General features: G+C 38.3%; 1 protein-coding gene across 1 annotated transcript in view; it reads left to right on the forward strand.

The window, feature by feature from the left end:
• The first annotated feature begins 10,490 nt into the window (after positions 1-10,490).
• LOC106088193 (protein sine oculis) overlaps positions 10,491-18,618 on the forward strand; it is a 120,327-nt gene continuing 112,199 nt past the window's right edge. Inside the window, exon 1 of the mRNA XM_013253585.2 lies at positions 10,491-11,176. The gene's annotated coding sequence lies outside the window, so the exon portion shown is untranslated. The remainder of the gene's footprint in view (positions 11,177-18,618) is intronic.

Consider the following 18,618-nt stretch of genomic DNA (forward strand, 5'->3'; position numbering starts at 1 on the left):
CATGTCTGAAATCCCACGTGATCTGTCAAATACTAATGCATGAAAATCCTAACCTCAAAAAAATCACCCTTTATTACCCTAGAAAGAAAGAGAAGAGAAAGAAGATGGGAGACCTGGACTATATCCAGAGGTTATACGCAATCGCAACCTCCGTCGGAATCTTTCCGTTGCTTTCACAAATCTCAGGAGACCACCCAGTGGTACGTTCTCCAGATCACCCAGAACACAGAAGAACCACCTCCTCAAAAAGGAGAGTCTGCGTCCTTGCAGACCCAGACATGAACATAGGAAGTGCTCGATAGTCTCCTCCTCATGAAGACAACTCCTGCAGAAGTCATTGTCTTTCCGTTGCTTTCACAAATCTCAGGAGACCTCCCAGTGATACGTTCTCCAGATCACCCAGAACACAGAAGAACCATCTCCTCAGAAAGGAGAGTCTGCGTCCTTGCAGACCCAGACATGAACATAGGAAGTGCTCGATAGTCTCCTCCTTATCAAGACAACTCCTGCAGAAGTCATTGTTCGGTACTCTCATGTCCGCCGCCATGAGTCCTATGGCACAGTGTTATGACCCCTGTTGAGCAAAAAATTAAAAAAAAAAATCAGGAGTGCTCCCTATATAGTGAAGTTTTCCCCCATTTCCTACTGAACTTCCTCCTACAGGAGTAGAAAGCGCACAATGCCTTTCGGATCCTTTTCCCCGCATTTCTATTCAGGGTAGCTTCGAATCCAGGACTCTGCCCAGATACTTCTCCTTCTTTGACGGCTGGAGGGTGATTCCGTCCAATGACGGAAATCTGAAGTTCGGTATTTTATATCTGCGTGTAAAGAGCATCAGTTCCGTTTTCCTTGGTTTGGTCGTCAACGCATTTCTGATAGTCCATCGCGAAAATCTTCTCAGTGACCCTACCATGATCTCGCTATACGACGATAGAAATCTGCCTCGTCAGCATAAGCGATTATCTTTGTACTATCTCCACCGAGATCCAAGAGACGAGATCTCATTCATCACAAGATTCCACAGAATAGACGAGTACAAACCCGCCTCTCCCCACCTCGGGGCGTTCCTCTTGTCACCCGCCTTCTCACCACAGTATCTCCCAGACTTGGACATAAAAATAGGAAGTGCTCGATAGTCTCCTCCTCATCAAGACAACTCCTGCAGAAGTCAATGACTTGTGCGGTATTCTCTAGTCCGCCTCCATGCATCCTATGGCACAGTGTTATGACCCCTATTGTGCAAAAAATTTAAAAAAAAAATCAGGAGTGCTCCCTATATAGAGAAGTTTTCCCCCATTTCCTACTGAAATTCCTCCTGCACGAGTAGAAAGCGCACAATGCCTTTCGGATCCTTTTCCCCGCATTTCTCTTCAGGGTAGCTTCGAATCGAGGACTCTCCCAAGATATTTCTCCTTCTTTGACGGCCGCAGGGTGATTCCGTCCAATGACGGAAATCTGAACTTTGGTATTTTATATCTGCGTGTAAAGAACATCAGTTTCGTCTTCCTTGGGTTGGTCGTCAACGCATTTCTGATAGCCCATCGCGAAAATCTGCTCAATGACCCTACCATGATCTCGCTATACGACGACAGAAATCTGCCTCGTCAGCATAAGCGATTATCTTTGTGTTATCTCCACCGAGACCCAAGATCTCATTCATCACGAGATTCCACAGAATAGACGAGTACAATTCCGCCGCTCCCCACCTTGGGGCGTTCCTCTTGTCACCCGCCTTCTCACCACAGTTTCTCCCAGGTTCGCATTAATAATCCTAGCACAAAGCATGTTATTACTCCAGGGGGGATCCCCGTGTGGTCAAATTTCGGGGACTATCGACCCTTTCTCCACTTTATTGAAGGGCCCCCTCAATATCTAAGAAGGCCGTCATAGTGTACTTTTTCGTACCACTTCATAAAGAGCCGTCGTCACCGCCCATGTGCCCATTGAAGTTCTCCGGCGTTAGCCCCTCCCACACCTTCAGTTCTCTCAGTCCTTCCAGTGTCTTGAGCGAAAACGATGACAGGTTAATGGGCTTGTAATTCTTCGTCGTGCTTTGATTTATTTTCCCAGCTTTGGAGATAAAATCCACCCTGCTTGTTATACCACACCAGGCTCGCCCGGAAAATGGCAAGAACGTACAGGAATTTCATCGGTGATTTTCCCCTCCTAATGCTGGCAACATTCGTGAGATACTCTGCCATGTAAAAACTTTTCTCCAAAGAGGTGTCGGCACGCCGTTCGAACTCGGCTTTGAAAAGGAAGCCCTTTGTCATTGAGCTTAAACTTGAATCGAACTGCACTCATTGATACGTGAGAAGTTTGCCCCTGTTCCTTAGTGGAATGTTCATGAGCAAAATTTGCAATTTTTCATCGAGCTTAAATTTGAATCGGACAGCACTCATTGAGGGATGTTTGCCCCTGTTTGTTGTTTTTGTTTGTATAGCATCTTCATCACGATGTTGCAAGAAGATTTCCACTGTCTGGCTGGCAAGTACTTTGGGATGTTTTGAGCTTGTGTACACACCCTAATGTTGAGAAAGGAGAAGCCGCAATGGAGTACCTTATTCCATCTTCATGAACACGTCGGGAATTCTGGACTTTTGCTGTTTGGATATTGAATATGTCCTTGAATATGTCATAGAGGTGATTTCACCGCTACTATGGATTCTAACTCGTATGGTGGCGACGTCTTATATGCCCTCCGGTAGCCGAGTTGATAGTGTGCTCTGATTGGCAAAGAGGGGGTTGTGGGATCGATTCCCATCATACGCCTTGGTCTACCACTACTTTGGCATCACAATGTACTTATAATTGCCTAAGTGAGTCTGTGAAGGGCCGCCACTCTTAACTAATCCAACCTAAGGCGTCTGATGTTTGGGCTTACGTTGCCAACCTGATTATTCTTGCCTCCGAAAAATTCTTTCCAAGGTTCTGGATGTCGCGCTCGGTTTTTTTTTTTTTGAGTCCTTGAGCTAAGGGGTGCGGTTTAGAGGTCAAAGAATACTGAGTTTCGTTTTCACATTGGAGTAAAGTTCCATGGTTAAGACTGCAAGAATCAAACTGCAGACTGAATATCTAACGAGAGTGGACATTGTGGACTGTAGGTTGCATGTGGTGTTAGCTACCATTTTTATTTTTGAAAACACCTTTCCGTCCTTCTTCATAAAATACAAGCGCTTACAACTTTTTTAATGAAATTATAGTTATTAAGAAGTTTAGCATTCTTTGTATAACCTCCCCAGAGTAAAGTGAAAGGTGGACCCACATGGCAATAGGCAATTTTTTAAGGAATTCAATAAAACACACAAGATCACACACACACACACACACAAATTTGTTAACAAAAAATCCTGCTGCAGCCACAACAATGTCAAAAAGACAAACAAGCCATTGAACCCAGTATTAGCGATTTTTTTGGGGTCGCCTCATGATTATAATGCTGCTGGCAATGATGATAATGATGAGGATAAAGATAATAATGATGCTGACGCTGACGACGATGATGATACCACATGGTGTGTTTAAAGTGATAAATTTAACAAATTTTCAGATAAAAATCTTGTTTTTATTTCTGTACAAATGATTCCCTAACCGAGCCAAGCAACAACAGCAGGAACCTGAGCATCGAGGATGATTGGGATAGGGAGTATGCCCTCGCGCTCGTGTGTGTGTGTGTTTGTTTGTACCAGAAAAAGTGCGTACTGCCAACACAACTCCCTACTATACAAAGCAGTCGTACAATAGTACAATACGCTGAGTATAAGGTGACACAAAAGCTTGAGGTGGGTCAAATGTTCAGTTGTGTGAAATTGGGTGTCTTCTGTTGTCATCTCTGGCAGGCATTGTTGTCTGTCTGTGTGCAGTGAGATATGATACACGCACGCCTGTGTGGCTTGTGTTATTAATCGCACAAACATAAGAACACACAGATGATGGTGTCAAGAGGTCATGCCTTGAAAATGTGGAGTGTATAAATTAAGTAGAAACCCCACCAGAGAGGGGGTGGGTAAGGGATTACTTAGTCTATAATAAAAAAAAAGTTTAACAATGTATATGTGAAGTATTTTGGAGATATATGTGTGTGTATATATGGTAGACAAAACGTAATATCAACAACTGTAAAGTCTTTGAAGTTGAAAGTTATTGAGGAATTGGAAATTTTGCACAGATAACTGCATGGTATATATATATATATATATATATATATTTAGTATATATGGATATACTAAAATGCCATATAGTCCGATTGAAGGTATTCAGCCCAAAAAGAGCATTTATTACACCAATTTGTTGAAATTTGGAACAGTGAGTTATATAAGGAGCTAAGACTCCTCACCCGTGGTTTAGATTGGGCCATATTTAGAAATAGGTGCCACATAGACCTTCGTTCCCCGTTTCAAGGTTTTTAAGTCTATAAAAAGCGTAGTTATTACCATTTTTTTTTATATTTGGAAGAGTGAATTGTATGAAACTCCACGATAATCTTACAAACAATGGTCCACATTGCACAGTGGGATAAAATCGAAAAAATAGTAAAAAATATTGCTATACCCATCGATGCACTGTGGGATAGAATCGAAAAAAAAATAGTAAGAAATCTGCCGTTTGAGAACGGTTAAAGATATATCTTTGAAATTTTAAGCGGTAGGAACTAAGCAGTTAACGAAATCATATGAAATATAACAAGTTAAAGCGTGCTAAGTTCGGATGGGACGAATCTTGGGAACTCACCACCATGGATTCTGCTAAAAATTTATACAAAATAAATTTCTAAATTTATAAATTATAAATGGCATAATTTTATTCTACATTCCAAACTTCTGTCAAACCAGCAAGAATTCAAGCTTCTAGGAACCGAACAAGGATGATCGAGAGAGCGGTTTATGTGGGAGCTATATCAGGTTGTAGACTGATTTGGACCGTACTTATTACTGTTATTGAAAGTCGTTACAGAACATCGCATGCTAAATTTCAACCGAATCGGACAAAAATTGCTGCTTGTAAGGGCTAAAGAAATCAAATGGAGAGATCGGTTTATATGGGAGCTATATCAGATTATATACCGATTTGGACTTTACTTAGTATAGTTGTTGGAATTTATAACAGAACACTATATGTAAAATTTCAGCCAAATCGGAGAAAAATTCCGGCTTTCGGGGACTCAAGAAGTCAAATCGGGATATATATCAGGTTATAAAATTGCGCCCTCTGTAAACGAAATGTATCTTATGGCATACATTCAGTGTTGGTTTGCTTATTTTTGTTAAATTTTGCAAAAAATTTAACTTTGCCGATAGTATCGATAGGAAAAATATCAATCGATATTCAGACAAAAAATAAAGTATAGATAGTGCCATTAATATTGTCGGTTTGTGCTGGTTTTTCTTAAGATTGTGTGTGCTATAAAATCAAATATCCAGCTAAATGATCTGGCTTTTGGTTGATACCAAAACACCACATGCAAAATTTCAGTCAAATCGGACGTGAATTGCGTCCTCTAGATGCTCTAGATGCTCAAGAAGTCAAGACCCAATATCGGTTTATATGACAGCCATATCAAAACATGGACCGATTTGTCCCATTTACAATCCCGACCAACCTACATTAAAAATCAAGTTTTTTCTATAAAAACTTTTTTTGACAAAAAAAATGCAAAAAAACTGTTTTTCTCATTTTTTTACTTCCAATCTGCTTAATTTTTAACTTAATTACCAGATGTGTATAATTTTTGCAGCAAAGTCATTATAAATTTTGTCTCGAATCCAAGTCATGCATAAAAATGAAAATCGAACAACATATGCCTCATTAAATTGCAAAATATGAAGCAGTTCTCGGTCAAAAATGCATAAAAAATTAAAAGTCGAATATGCCCGAAAAAGACGAGATATTAGACCTCAAGCAAATTTTTTGTATAGGGATTTTTGAGCACTATCCAGCAAAATTTTGGAAATCGAACCACACCCAAAGATTTGCCAGTCCCAACAAATTTTCGAAATATTGAGGTGACCAACTTTATGGAGCTGCCAAAAGGCACCCAGACAACCTCGGGCCTTAAAATTTTGCAGCTCTAACCATTCCAAATTTTAAAGAATTATCTTTACTCGTTCTCACACGGCATATTTATACGCTACACTTTTGCATTTGTTTGTAACACCCAGTAGGAAGAGAGATAGACCCATTAAAATACCGATCCCCCTAAGATACCGATCACTTTCTGATTCAATTTAGCTATGTCCGTCTGTCTGTCCGTCTCTCCATGCTATTTGTGTACAAAATACAGGTCGCAATTTTCTTCCGATCGTTTTAAAAATTGGTACAGGCATCTTTTTCGGCCTAGAGACAAAGCCTATTGATGTTGCAAAAAATCGGTTCAGATGTGCATATACCTCCCATATATATGTTCGCCAGATTTTGGGTAATTTGCAATAATGTTGTCATTTGTCAAGCGTTTTTATTACAGTTTGAACATATTTGTTCAAAATTTGTTTCGGATTATCTGAAAATATCCGCCGACCCATCAAAATTGGTTCAGAATGAGATATAGCTCGCACTTTGAACTTATAGGCTAGGTGTAGGGTATTATACAGTCGGCACCGCCCGGTTATTGCCTTTCCTTATTGGTTATTTCGATTTTCTCCCACTGTGCGACGTGCAATCCCTCAATAAGGAAGTAGTACTCTGGTATATAATCAGTCGAGCCGCATATAGCATGCCGCTACATCAAATCTCCATCTCGCAGTAGAACAGAAGAATGCCCAAAGTTTGTGGAGCATAATGTACATGACTCCCTCAAACTTCTGGCAATCTTTGTTGTCACATGCTCAACTTAAAGCTTCAAAGGTCTAAGATCAAGTATGGTATTCAGCGCCTCACTTGAAGCACACCTTCTTGCCTCAGAGATCAGCACTGCCGCAGTACCCTTCTTCATCATGTTTGGGTAGAGAATGGCTCAGTTTCCCCTCCTTCGGGATAAAATCCATTCAACCTCCCGCCGACCACACGCCACATAATTCAGTTAAAATTCATCGAACTATTTGGTTGGGGGCCGTTTACACAGACCAGTCTTTGAGATATACGTTATGTATGTCTTTCGATAATTTCCAAAAATACACCCTAATTTCGAAAAAAAAATCTATCCGTTGAAAAATTATACACTTCTTTCTACTTTTTATACCTATCCTACTATGCAACGGTTATAAGTTAGCATTATCAAGGGAAACTTCCGAATATTCTCAAGTGAGTGAAGAACTAAAATAATACTAAAATTAAAAAAATAAAAATAGTTCCTCTAAACATGCCCCCATGAAGAAATCATTTTCCAATCATAAAGTTATAATTGAATTTTATGAAAAATCTCAAGTTGGTCAAAAAAATTTCAAATTGTTTTTCCCATGCCAATTTGCATTTCTATCCAAAAGCCATGATACTTAAGTCCTACAACATTCTCCAATTTTTCAGAAATTAATGCTGGTTCTTCCTTCATTAAAGTAAAAAATTCAATTCCTGCTTATATACACACATTGGGCCATCATATCCAGTGTATGTATCTGTGTATCCTTTGAATTCAATCAGGAAATACAGACGCATGCCTCAACGAGTGTGATAATATGCCTGCAAAGTGAAACCAACACATTGCACACAAACGCTTACACGCTTCTCTCAGCGCACATTTGGCATTTATTTCAAGGAGTGAAGTGAAGTTATCAATTTACGTTAATGCCAACGTTTCTCTTGGCAACATCCGGGTAGGAATGATATTTTACAATTTGGCTGCAAAAACCTGTAAGGAATTACACGCTAACCCATCAGATATTATTCATCTGTTTCAGCAAAGATATAGCCCCAAGCAATCTCAAATGAAAGCATCTATACAGACAATTCTCCATACCAATGCCTTGCTAGGCCAAGGGAAGCATCATAAGTTATACAAACAAACAACCAACCAACCAGCCAACCACTCCTATCCCCAACACATCCTCATTTAGAAATTTACTCTTACAAACCCAAAAAAACACCAGCAACAGCTTATCGCAGCTCAAAACACCCAAAAACCCCCATCGTCATCAATAGTAAATATGGCGATCATTGCGCACAATCCAGTCTCCACCAATGGAAGCATTGCATTTATTACCTCTACAAAAGACTTCATTGCTGTCAAACAATAATCTCTGCAAATAGGGCAACACCCCCTTTTGCTTTAAACGCAAGCCCACATGAATGGCTACGATTATTACGGTGTACATCACGCACATAACACACACAGCAACAACAAGCATGTCTACTAAACAGGTATAGATAGTGTTTAATCAAGGGGGCGTTACCCTTAGAGCACCATTAATAATAGCCTCAATAACTGGTTTTGCTGTGTACCACCATCAACACATACAACCTGGTGGGCTACGCAAGCGAGTGAGAGAGATAGAGAAAACGGAAGAGTGTGTGTGTGAAAAAATATTGAATGAGTGCTGCAAAGCAATTGCTTTCAAACTGTGAGCTACAGGAAGAGAAGAGTATTTGCCTTTCTTTCGAGATCTCTGCTCAATGGGAGAATGAGTGTGCTCAACAAATAAACGTGCACAGTGATGTCCAAGAGTCTAGCCCCGTAAATAAAGAAAGACAAAAATGCACTTTTAGGGCACATCCAAAATTTTCTTGATTTTTATCAAAAGACAAATTTTTAATGAAAATATCTCTAAAAATGATAAACATTTTCGTGAAATTTTTTTCTAAAACAAAATTTTTGGTTTGTTTCTCCTTCGAGACGAGCTCAATGATCGGAGATTGCAAATGGAAAAGGAAAGCCAGAGATAGCAACACACATCAGCCACCATGGGACGCGTTTCGTTTTTGGTTAGAAGACTTTTCAACCATATAAGGTGTGATGGCTTCAAGGGCCGTGCGTTGGTATGTTGTATTTGTATCGTATTAATTGCGAAAACGCTTCTATGATACAATTACCACATTAACCACGCTCGAAAACCCTGCCAATTAGATGTAGTTTTTTCCAATGCATGTGTTTTTTTGTCATGACAGACTTTTTCTTTTTCTCCAGACAACATTTAAGTGAAATTTTCGCTTTTAAAAATGTTAGTGAAATTTTCTCTATACAACATTTCCATAAAATTTTCTCTATAGACAAAGTTTCAAAGTTTTTCTAAACACAAAATTTCCATGAAATTTTCTCTTAGGAAAAAATGTCCGTACAATTTTTTTCTGAGGATAAACTTGGTTAACCCAAAGCCTTTCGGGTTGATGTAGTCCGAGTTACGGGTGGGGGCGACGAATGCACTTGCAACACTGTGGAACAGTGAAACGATCGGTAGGACGATGAAAATCCTATGGGGGGATCTAGATCGTGAGAAGACGAGGCAATTACTGAAAGGAAGTAAGAAGGAGGTCAGTATAGGTATTGGTATTATAACGGGACACATAGGACTACGGGACACATAGGATAACGGGACACATAGGACTACGGACACATAGGACTACGGGACACATAGGACTACGGGATACATAGGACTATGACATGATGAGACGTTGGCCACAATTTTAGTGAAATTCGATTCGATAGCCACAATTTTAGTGAAATTTTTTCTAAAGATAAAATTTCCCCCAAATTTTTGTAGATAGAATTTATTTAAAAGACAAATTCTTGATTTTTTTAATTGCTTTGAGTCCCTTGAAGCTCCGATAACTTGTCGTTTCAAATAATTCTCATATAAACTGATCCAAATTAAGCGCTTTTTTTGCTTATAATTTAATAACACATTGCAAATTATAAACCTCCATTATATTGTAATAATTCTACATAAACATTACCAGACCCCTTTGAAAACCTACACAATTTCCTTGCCGCCACTGCTGTTGATCTCTTGCAATATCGTAGGTCCAATAAGAATTGCCTAAACATTTTCTCTCAATTGCAAAAGTAGTTTGAAAAGCATTGAACCAAAGCAAAAACTTAAAATACTCTCTTTCCCAATCACATCTACCGTTACTTTCACGCCTACCCCAATGGCAGCAATTAAGGCGAGAAGAGCATAACAATAGAAACAATAACAACAGCTAGCCAAGAAGTACTTGAAGTAAGAGCGATGTTAATAAAGTGATGATGGTTGCCGACAGTGTTGTTGGTAAAAGGTAATGAATGAGAATAACAGTCGAAGTGGTGGTAGTAGTAGTGCTGGCTATTCAAGGCACTGAGTGGTTGAAGGCTCTTTGTCGGGGTATAGCTGATGCTTGCTGCTGCTTTGACTGTTGGCCCCGTTGTTATGGTGGTTTTCTTTGTTGTTGTTTATTTATCTCTACTGTTTACTCCTGTGTTGTCTTCTTTTGTGTGCTTGAAATGTTGATGGCTGTGTGGTGGGGTGTATGTTTAAGTGAGCAAGCAAGCAAGCGAGCGAGTGAGTGAGTGAATGTTTCTGTGTGTGGTGTGGTGTGCTGGGTTGCTATGCCTATGCGATCGTATCGTATGTTGCCGATTTAGTTACACAGTCAACAACGACGAAGACGGTGGTACGACAACGGTGTGGCGTGGTGTCGACGTTTGGTTGTTTTTTTTTTATTGTATCCCTATTCGAAATACACAAAAGAAAGAGAATTTGTCGATTTTTCTGAGTGAATTTTTAGTTTAACGTTTCCTGTCTTTGCGTGTGGTTGGTTAAACGAACGAAAAATATTGAAGCAAGCAAAAAATAAATAAAACACAATAGCAGAAACGGGGATAAAAAATCGTAAAAAAATTCGTAGCCTATCGTATTTGTTGTCTTCGTTCTTTGTATACAATAAAATATTTGTGGGACTGAGTGGCAGTCCTTTGTTTTTAATGATTTGAAAGTAGAAGAAAAAAAGAGGAAAAAAACAAACGTGCGTCGGTTTTTTAACAACGAAATCTAAAAAAAAGGAATACAAAATTAAAAAATAGCAAATAAAAAGTGTGGCAATATAAAGAAATGAATATAAAATAAACAAAACCTAAAATAATGCAAGTTATGAAAAAATCTTAAAAATAGAATTACCAAAAAAAAAGAAAAGAGATTTATTTTAAGCCACTTAAAATTTGTGGATATCCATCAAAGTCAAGGAATTAAAGAAGCGTGCAATAATTTTATTCAAAACTTTTAATAAAAAACAAAGCTTATGAAATTGGATTAAATCATATTTAAATTTTGTAAAGGTAAGAACTACAAAACAAGAAAAATAGAAAAAATACAATTGTGATACCTTGAAAGTGATCCATTCTTACATTGCCGACGGTATTTTGATTGAACTTCTGTTATAACAAAACATTGCACATGGCTTACCTAAATGAAGGCGCAATGCGTGGAGACGTTTGCATGTAAAATTGGACTCTTCCATTGAAGTTAAAGTTCATTTAAAAGGGATCTGTCTTTTATAGCCTAGTTTGAGCAATGTGTCACTTGAGAGACCTCTTGGTATTGTAGAGGAGTTTTATGTGATTCAATACCTCACAAATTTAGCCATCTTTGTGAAGACCAAACGACAACCGAATTTTTTTTTTTGCGTTCTCACACAGGATTTGAGCCTAAATCTTCAAAGTCATTGACAGACGTGTTTACCTCCACTCCAAATTGAGGTAATGGCTCTGGGATTATGAAAATGTTGACATATGCTCAGTTTACATGTGGTTAATTGTGAAGAATGAAAATCGGCAAATAAAGAGGATTGTAAAAATTTACACACTAACTTGCATCTAAAATGGGTAAACTTTAGGGTTTAAAGAAAATCCTTAGTATCAAGGAAAATTTTCCTTTACTAAAGGATATTTTTCCTTAAAAAGTTGATCATCGTTTTCTCAACTTTGCTTATCTTTGGCTGGAATCTTTAAAATTACAATACAAATGTAGTCAGTGTATGGATGCTATAGCTTTTTATGAATATTTCTGCCCAATCGGAAAAAATTTATATCTGCTTTAGGATCAAAATGTCAGAAGGGGCCGTTGGTTGTGCTACGAAACTTGATGAAGTGGAGGGAGTAAAAACGTGCTAAGTTCGGCCGGGCCAAATCTTGGACACCCACCACCATGGATTCTGCTAAAAACTTATACAAACAAAATTTTTGTTGTAGGGCATAATTTTATTCTACATACCAAACTTCTGTCCAACCGAACAACACATGCACATTTTCACCCAAATCGGACAAAAATTGAGGCTTGCGAGGGCTCAAGAAGTCAAATCGGAAGGTCGTTTTATATGGGAACTATATCAGTTTGTGGACCAATTTGGACCGTACTTAGCAGAATTGTTGGAAGTCATAACAGAACACTACATGCGAATTTTCAGCCAAATCGGACAAACATTACGGCTTGTAAGGGCTCAAGAAGTCAAATCGGGAAATCGGTTTATATGGGGGCTATATTAGGTTAAAGATTATCATTTATAGATTTCAACTATATTCAGAACAGTTGTTTGAAATCGTAAAAGAACACCAGGTGCAAAACTTCAGCCGAATTGGGCTATCGGTTTATGTGGGGGCTATATCAGTTTATATAGCCCCCACATACCGATTTCGACCGTATTCGAAACAGTAATTACAAGTCGTAAAAGAACACCAGGTGCAAAATTTCAGCCAAATCGGACAAAAATTGCAGCTTCTAGGAGCTCAAGAAGTCAAATCGGGAGATCGGATTATATGGAAGCTATATCTAAATCTGAACCGATATGTCCCATTTGTAATCCTCAACGAACTAAATCAATATTAAGTCTCTGTGCAAAATTTCAAACCGCTAGCTTCACGCGTTCGACGTCCATCTTGATTTCGGCAGACGGACGAACGGACATGGCTAGATCGACTCAGGAAGTCGAGACGACCAAGAATACATATACATGGGGTCTTAGACGAATATTTCGAGCTGTTCCCGACGGAATGACCAGATTGGTATACCCCCATCCTATGGTTGTGGGTATAAAAATCAATGAAACAACATTAGCATCAATACAAAAAGCCACTAAGCATAGGAAAAACACGATTTACATTCTAGATCGACTTTTAAAAAGACCCAAATATCAAGGAAAAAAAAAAATAAGCCATGGAGCATGTGAGTAAGTGTGTGGAATACTAGACGGATGTAATTTATGATGACGAATCATATTCAAGCTTTATGACAGCAATGGGAAAGTTTTTGGCCCATCCAAAATCCTACATAAAACTAGAAAAGCAAAATTTGGGGTCATTTTGGAGAAGTAGTGGACCTCAATATACAAAAAATTAAAAATTAAAATTAATTACACCAGACTTTGCAATGGGATGAAGCATGAACTATACAATTCAGATATTGAACGTTTGAATAGCATCAAGAATTCGTCCGACCGATGGGAACTGGCAAAAAAAAAAAAATTAAAGGACAGACCTCTGAGGATTGGTAGCAACCTAAATACTAGTTCAGTCCAGAGGAATGGGTAGTTTAGTACCCTTTTCTTTCGGAAAAGGTAGTTTTAGTACCCCTTCCTTTCGAAAAGGGTAGTTTTAGTACCCTTTTCTTACGAAAAGGGTAGTTTTAGAATCATTTCCTTTCGAAAATGGTAGCTTAGTATCCCTTTCTTCGGAAAAGGGTTGTTTTAGTACCCTTTCCTAAGGAAAAGGGTAGTTTTAGTACCCTTTTCTTTGGAAAAGGGTAGTTTTAGTACCCTTTCCTTTGGAAGAGGGAAGTTTTAGTACCCTTTCCTTAAGAAAAGCTAGTTTTAGTACCCTTTTCTTAGAGAATGTGTAGTTTTAGTAGCCTTTGCCTTCGGAAAGGGTAGTTTTAGTACCCTTTCTTTTGCTAAAGGGTAGTTTTAGTACAATCTCCCTTAGCAAAGGGTAGTTTTAGTACACATTCGTTTAGCAAATTGTAGTTTTAGTACCACTTCCTTTGGTAAAGGGTAGTATTAGCATCCTTTCCTCTTGAAAAGGGTAGTTTTAGTACCCTTTCCTTTGGAAAAGTGTAGTTTTGGTACTACCCTTTGGAAACGGGTAGTACCATTAGTTCAAATTCCTTTAGAAAAGGGTAGTTTTAGTATCGTTTCCTTAAGAAAAGGTAGTTTTAGTACCCTTTTCTTTGAGAAAGGGTAGTTTTAGTACCCTTTCCCTTGAAAAGTGTAGTTTACGTACCCTTTCCTTTGGAAAAGGTAGTTTTAGTACGTTTTTCTTTGAGAAAGGGTAGTTTTAGTACCCTTTCCCTTGGAAAGCGTAGTTTACGTACCCTTTCCTTTGGAAAAGGTAGTTTTAGTATCCTTTCCTTTGGGAAAGTGTAGTTTTAGTACCCTTTCCTTTGGAAAAGGGTAGTGGAATTACCATTTCCTTTGGGAAACGGTGGTTTAAATACCCTTTCCTTTGAAAATCGGTAATGTTAATACCCTTTCCTTTGGAAATCGGTAATGTTAATACCCTTTTATATTGGAAAGGGTTTTGGTCCACTTACCTTTGGGAAAGGGCAGTTTTAGTACCCTTTCCTTTGGGAAAGAATAGTTTTAGTACTCTTTACTTTGGGAAAGTGTAGTTCTAGTTCCCTTTAATACCCTTTCCTTTGGGAAATGGTAGTTTTAGGACCCTTTCCTTTGGGAAAGGGTAGTTTTAGTGCCCGTTTCTTTAGGAACGGGTAGTTTTCGTACCCTTTTCCTTTATGAAAGGGTAGTTTTAGTACCCTTTTCTTTGGAAAAAGGCAGTTTAGTACTCATTGCTTTGGGAAAGGGTAGTTTTAGTACCCTTTTCTTTAGGAAAGGTAGTTTTAGTACCTTTTCCTTTTGGGAACGCTAGTTTTAGTACCCTTCCTTTTGGAAAATATAGCTTTAATACCCCTTCCTTTGGGAAAGGTTAGTTTTAGTTCCTTTTCCTTTGAGAAACGCTAGTTTTAGTACTCTTTCCTTTGGGAAACGCCAGTTTTAGTTCCCTTTCCTTTGGTAAACGATAGTTTTAGTACCCCTTCCTTTGGGAAACGGTAGTATTAATACCCTATCTTTTGGAAAACGGTGGTTTTAGTACTTTTCCTTTGGGAAACCTATAGTTTAAGTAAACAGCAGTTTTAATACCCTTTCCTTTGGGGAAAGGGTAGTGTTAGTACCCTTTCATTTGGAAAACGGTAGTATTAATACCCTATCTTTTGGGAAACGGTAGTATTAATACCCTATCTTTTGGAAAGGGGAGTTTTAGCAACTTTTCTTTTGGCAAAGGGTTTATTTGGTACCCTTTCCTTTGGGAAAGGTTAGTTTTAGTACCCTTTCTTTTGGGAAAGGGTAGTTTAAGTAACCTCTACTTTGAGAAAGGGGAGTTTTAGTACCTTTTACTTTAGGAAAGGCAAGTGTTAGTACCCTTTCCTTTGGGAAACGGTTGTTTAAATACCCTTTCCATTGGAAATCGGTAATGTTAATACACTTTCATTTAGGAAGAGGTAGTTCTGGTACCCTTTCCTTTGGGAAAGGATAGTTTTAGTACCCTTTCCTTTGGGAAAGGGTAGTTTTAGTACCCTTTCCTTTGAGAAGGGGTAGCTTTAGTAACCTTTCCTTTGGAAAAGGTAGTTTTAGTACCCTTTCCTTTAGGAAAGGGTATTTCAAATACCCTTTCCTTTAGGAATGGGTAGTTTTAGTACCCTTTCCTTTGGCAAATGGTAGTTTAAATACCCTTTCCATTGGAAATCGGTAATGTTAATACACTTTCATTTAGGAAGAGGTAGTTCTGGTACCCTTTCCTTTGGGAAAGGATAGTTTTAGTACCCTTTCCTTTGGGAAAGGGTAGTTTTAGTACCCTTTCCTTTGAGAAGGGGTAGCTTTAGTAACCTTTCTTTGGAAAAGGTAGTTTTAGTACCCTTTCCTTTAGGAAAGGGTATTTCAAATACCCTTTCCTTTAGGAATGTGTAGTTTTAGTACCCTTTCCTTTGGCAAATGGTAGTTTAAATACCCTTTCCATTGGAAATCGGTAATGTTAATACACTTTCATTTAGGAAGAGGTAGGGTATTTCAAATACCCTTTCCTTTAGGAATGTGTAGTTTTAGTACCCTTTCCTTTGGCAAATGGTAGTTTAAATACCCTTTCCATTGGAAATCGGTAATGTTAATACACTTTCATTTAGGAAGAGGTAGTTCTGGTACCCTTTCCTTTGGGAAAGGATAGTTTTAGTACCCTTTCCTTTGGGAAAGGGTAGTTTTAGTACCCTTTCCTTTGAGAAGGGGTAGCTTTAGTAACCTTTCCTTTGGAAAAGGTAGTTTTAGTACCCTTTCCTTTAGGAAAGGGTATTTCAAATACCCTTTCCTTTAGGAAAGGGTAGTTTTAGTACCTCTATATTGGGAAAGGGTAGTTTAATACCCTTTCCTTTAGGAAAGGGTAGTTTTAGTACCTCTATATTGGGAAGGGGTAGTGGAATTACCATTTCCTTTGGGAAACGGTAGTTTAAATATACCTTCCTTTTAGGAAAGTGTAGTTTTAGTACCGTTTCCTTTTGAAAAGGGTGGTTTTAGTACCGTTTCCTTTGGAAAAGGGTAGTTTTAGTACCCTTTCCTTTTTTGAATTAAGCTACTGGATGAATATGTGATAGAATATATTCGCATAATAAAATGAATATTTTTAACCCCTTTAGGAAATGGTAGTTTTAGGATCCTTTCCTTTGGGAAAGGGTAGTTTTAGTATCCTTTCCTTTGGGAAAGTTTAGTTTTAGTACCCTTTCCTTCTGGAAAGGGTAATTTTACTACCCTTTCCTTTAAGAAATGATAGTTTTGGGATCCTTTCCTTTGGGAAAGGGTAGTTTTAGTATCCTTTCCTTTGGGAAAGTGTAGTTTTAGTACCCTTTGCTTTGGGAAAGGGCAGTTTTAGTACCATTTCCTTTGGGAAAGGGTAGTTTTAGTAAACTTTCCTTTGGGAAAGGGTAGTTTTAGTACCCTCTACTTTAGGAAAGTGTAGTTTTAGTGCCCCTTTCCTTTGAGAAAGGATAACTTTAGAACCATTTCCTTTGGGAAAGGGTAGTTTTAAAGGATGATTTTTTTGAGGTTAGGATTTTCATGCATTAGTATTTGACAGATCACGTGGGATTTCAGACATGGTGTCAAAGAGAAAGATGCTCAGTATGCTTTGACATTTCATCATGAATAGACTTACTAACGAGCAACGTTTGCAAATCATTGAATTTTATTACCAAAATCAGTGTTCGGTTCGAAATGTGTTCAAATTGTGACAAATTTTGTTCAGCGATGAGGCTCATTTCTGGTTGAATGGCTACGTAAATAAGCAAAATTGCCGCATTTGGAGTGAAGAGCAACCAGAAGCCGTTCAAGAACTGCCCATGCATCCCGAAAAATGCACTGTTTGGTGTGGTTTGTACGCTGGTGGAATCATTGGACCGTATTTTTTCAAAGATGCTGTTGGACGCAACGTTACGGTGAATGAACACATTTCGAACCGAACACTGATTTTGGTAATAAAATTCAATGATTTGCAAGCGTTGCTCGTTAGTAAGTCTATTCATGATGAAATGTCAAAGCATACTGAGCATCTTTCTCTTTGACACCATGTCTGAAATCCCACGTGATCTGTCAAATACTAATGCATGAAAATCCTAACCTCAAAAAAATCACCCTTTAGTAGCCTTTCCTTTGGAAAAGGGTAGCTTTAGTACCCTTTCCTTTGGGAAAGGGTAGTTTTAGTACCCTTTTTCTTTAGGAAAGGGTAGTTTTAGTGCCCTTTCCTTTGGGAAAGGATAGCTTTAGAACCATTTCCTTTAGGAAGGGGTAGTTTTAGTACCCTTTTTCTTTAGGAAAGGGGAGTTTTAGTACCCTTTCCTTTGGGAAGGGGTAGTTTTAGTGCCCTTACCTTTGGGAAAGGATAGCTTTAGAACCATTTCCTTTGGGAAAGGGTAGTTTTAGTAGCCTTTCCTTTGGAAAAGGGTAGCTTTAGTACCCTTTCCTTTGGAAGGGTAGTTTTAGTACCTTTTTCTTTAGGAAAGGGTAGTTTCAGTGCCCTTTCCTTTGGGAAGGGGTAGCTTTAGAACCATTTTCTTTAGGAAGGGGTAGTTTTAGTACCCTTTTTCTTTAGGAAATGGTAGTTTTAGTGCCCTTTCCTTTGGGAAAGGATAGTTTTAGTACCCTTTTTCTTTAGGAAAGGGTAGTTTTAGTACCCTTTCCTTTGGAAAGGGTAGTTTTAGTACCCTTTCCTTTGGGAAAGGGTAGTTTTAGTACCCTTTTTCTTTAGGAAAGGGTAGTTTCAGTACCCTTTTTCTTTAGGAAAGGATTGTTTTAGTACCCTTTCCTTTGGGAAGGGGTAGTTTTAGTACCCTTTCCTTTGGGAAGGGGTAGTTTTAGTAAACTTTCCTTTGGGAAAGGGTAGTTTTAGTATCCTTTCCTTTGGAAAAGGCTAGTTCTAGCACCCTTTCCTTTGGAAAAGGCTAGTTTTAGTACCCTTTCCTTTGGGAAAGGGTAGTTTTAATACCCTTTCCTTTTTTGAATTAAGCTACTGGATGAATATGTGATAGAATATATTCGCATAATAAAATGAATATTTGTATCCCCTTTATCGGATTAGCCGTTCATTTCTCCAACGCCCCTTACAAAACAGAATAAATTTTTACCCCTCAATTAATTGGCAAATTTGTATAAATAAATGTTATATATATTTAAAAAAAATATTTATTAAAAAAA

The sequence above is a fragment of the Stomoxys calcitrans genome, chromosome 5 (assembly GCF_963082655.1).
Source record: "Stomoxys calcitrans chromosome 5, idStoCalc2.1, whole genome shotgun sequence".
Taxonomy (NCBI): domain Eukaryota; kingdom Metazoa; phylum Arthropoda; class Insecta; order Diptera; family Muscidae; genus Stomoxys; species Stomoxys calcitrans.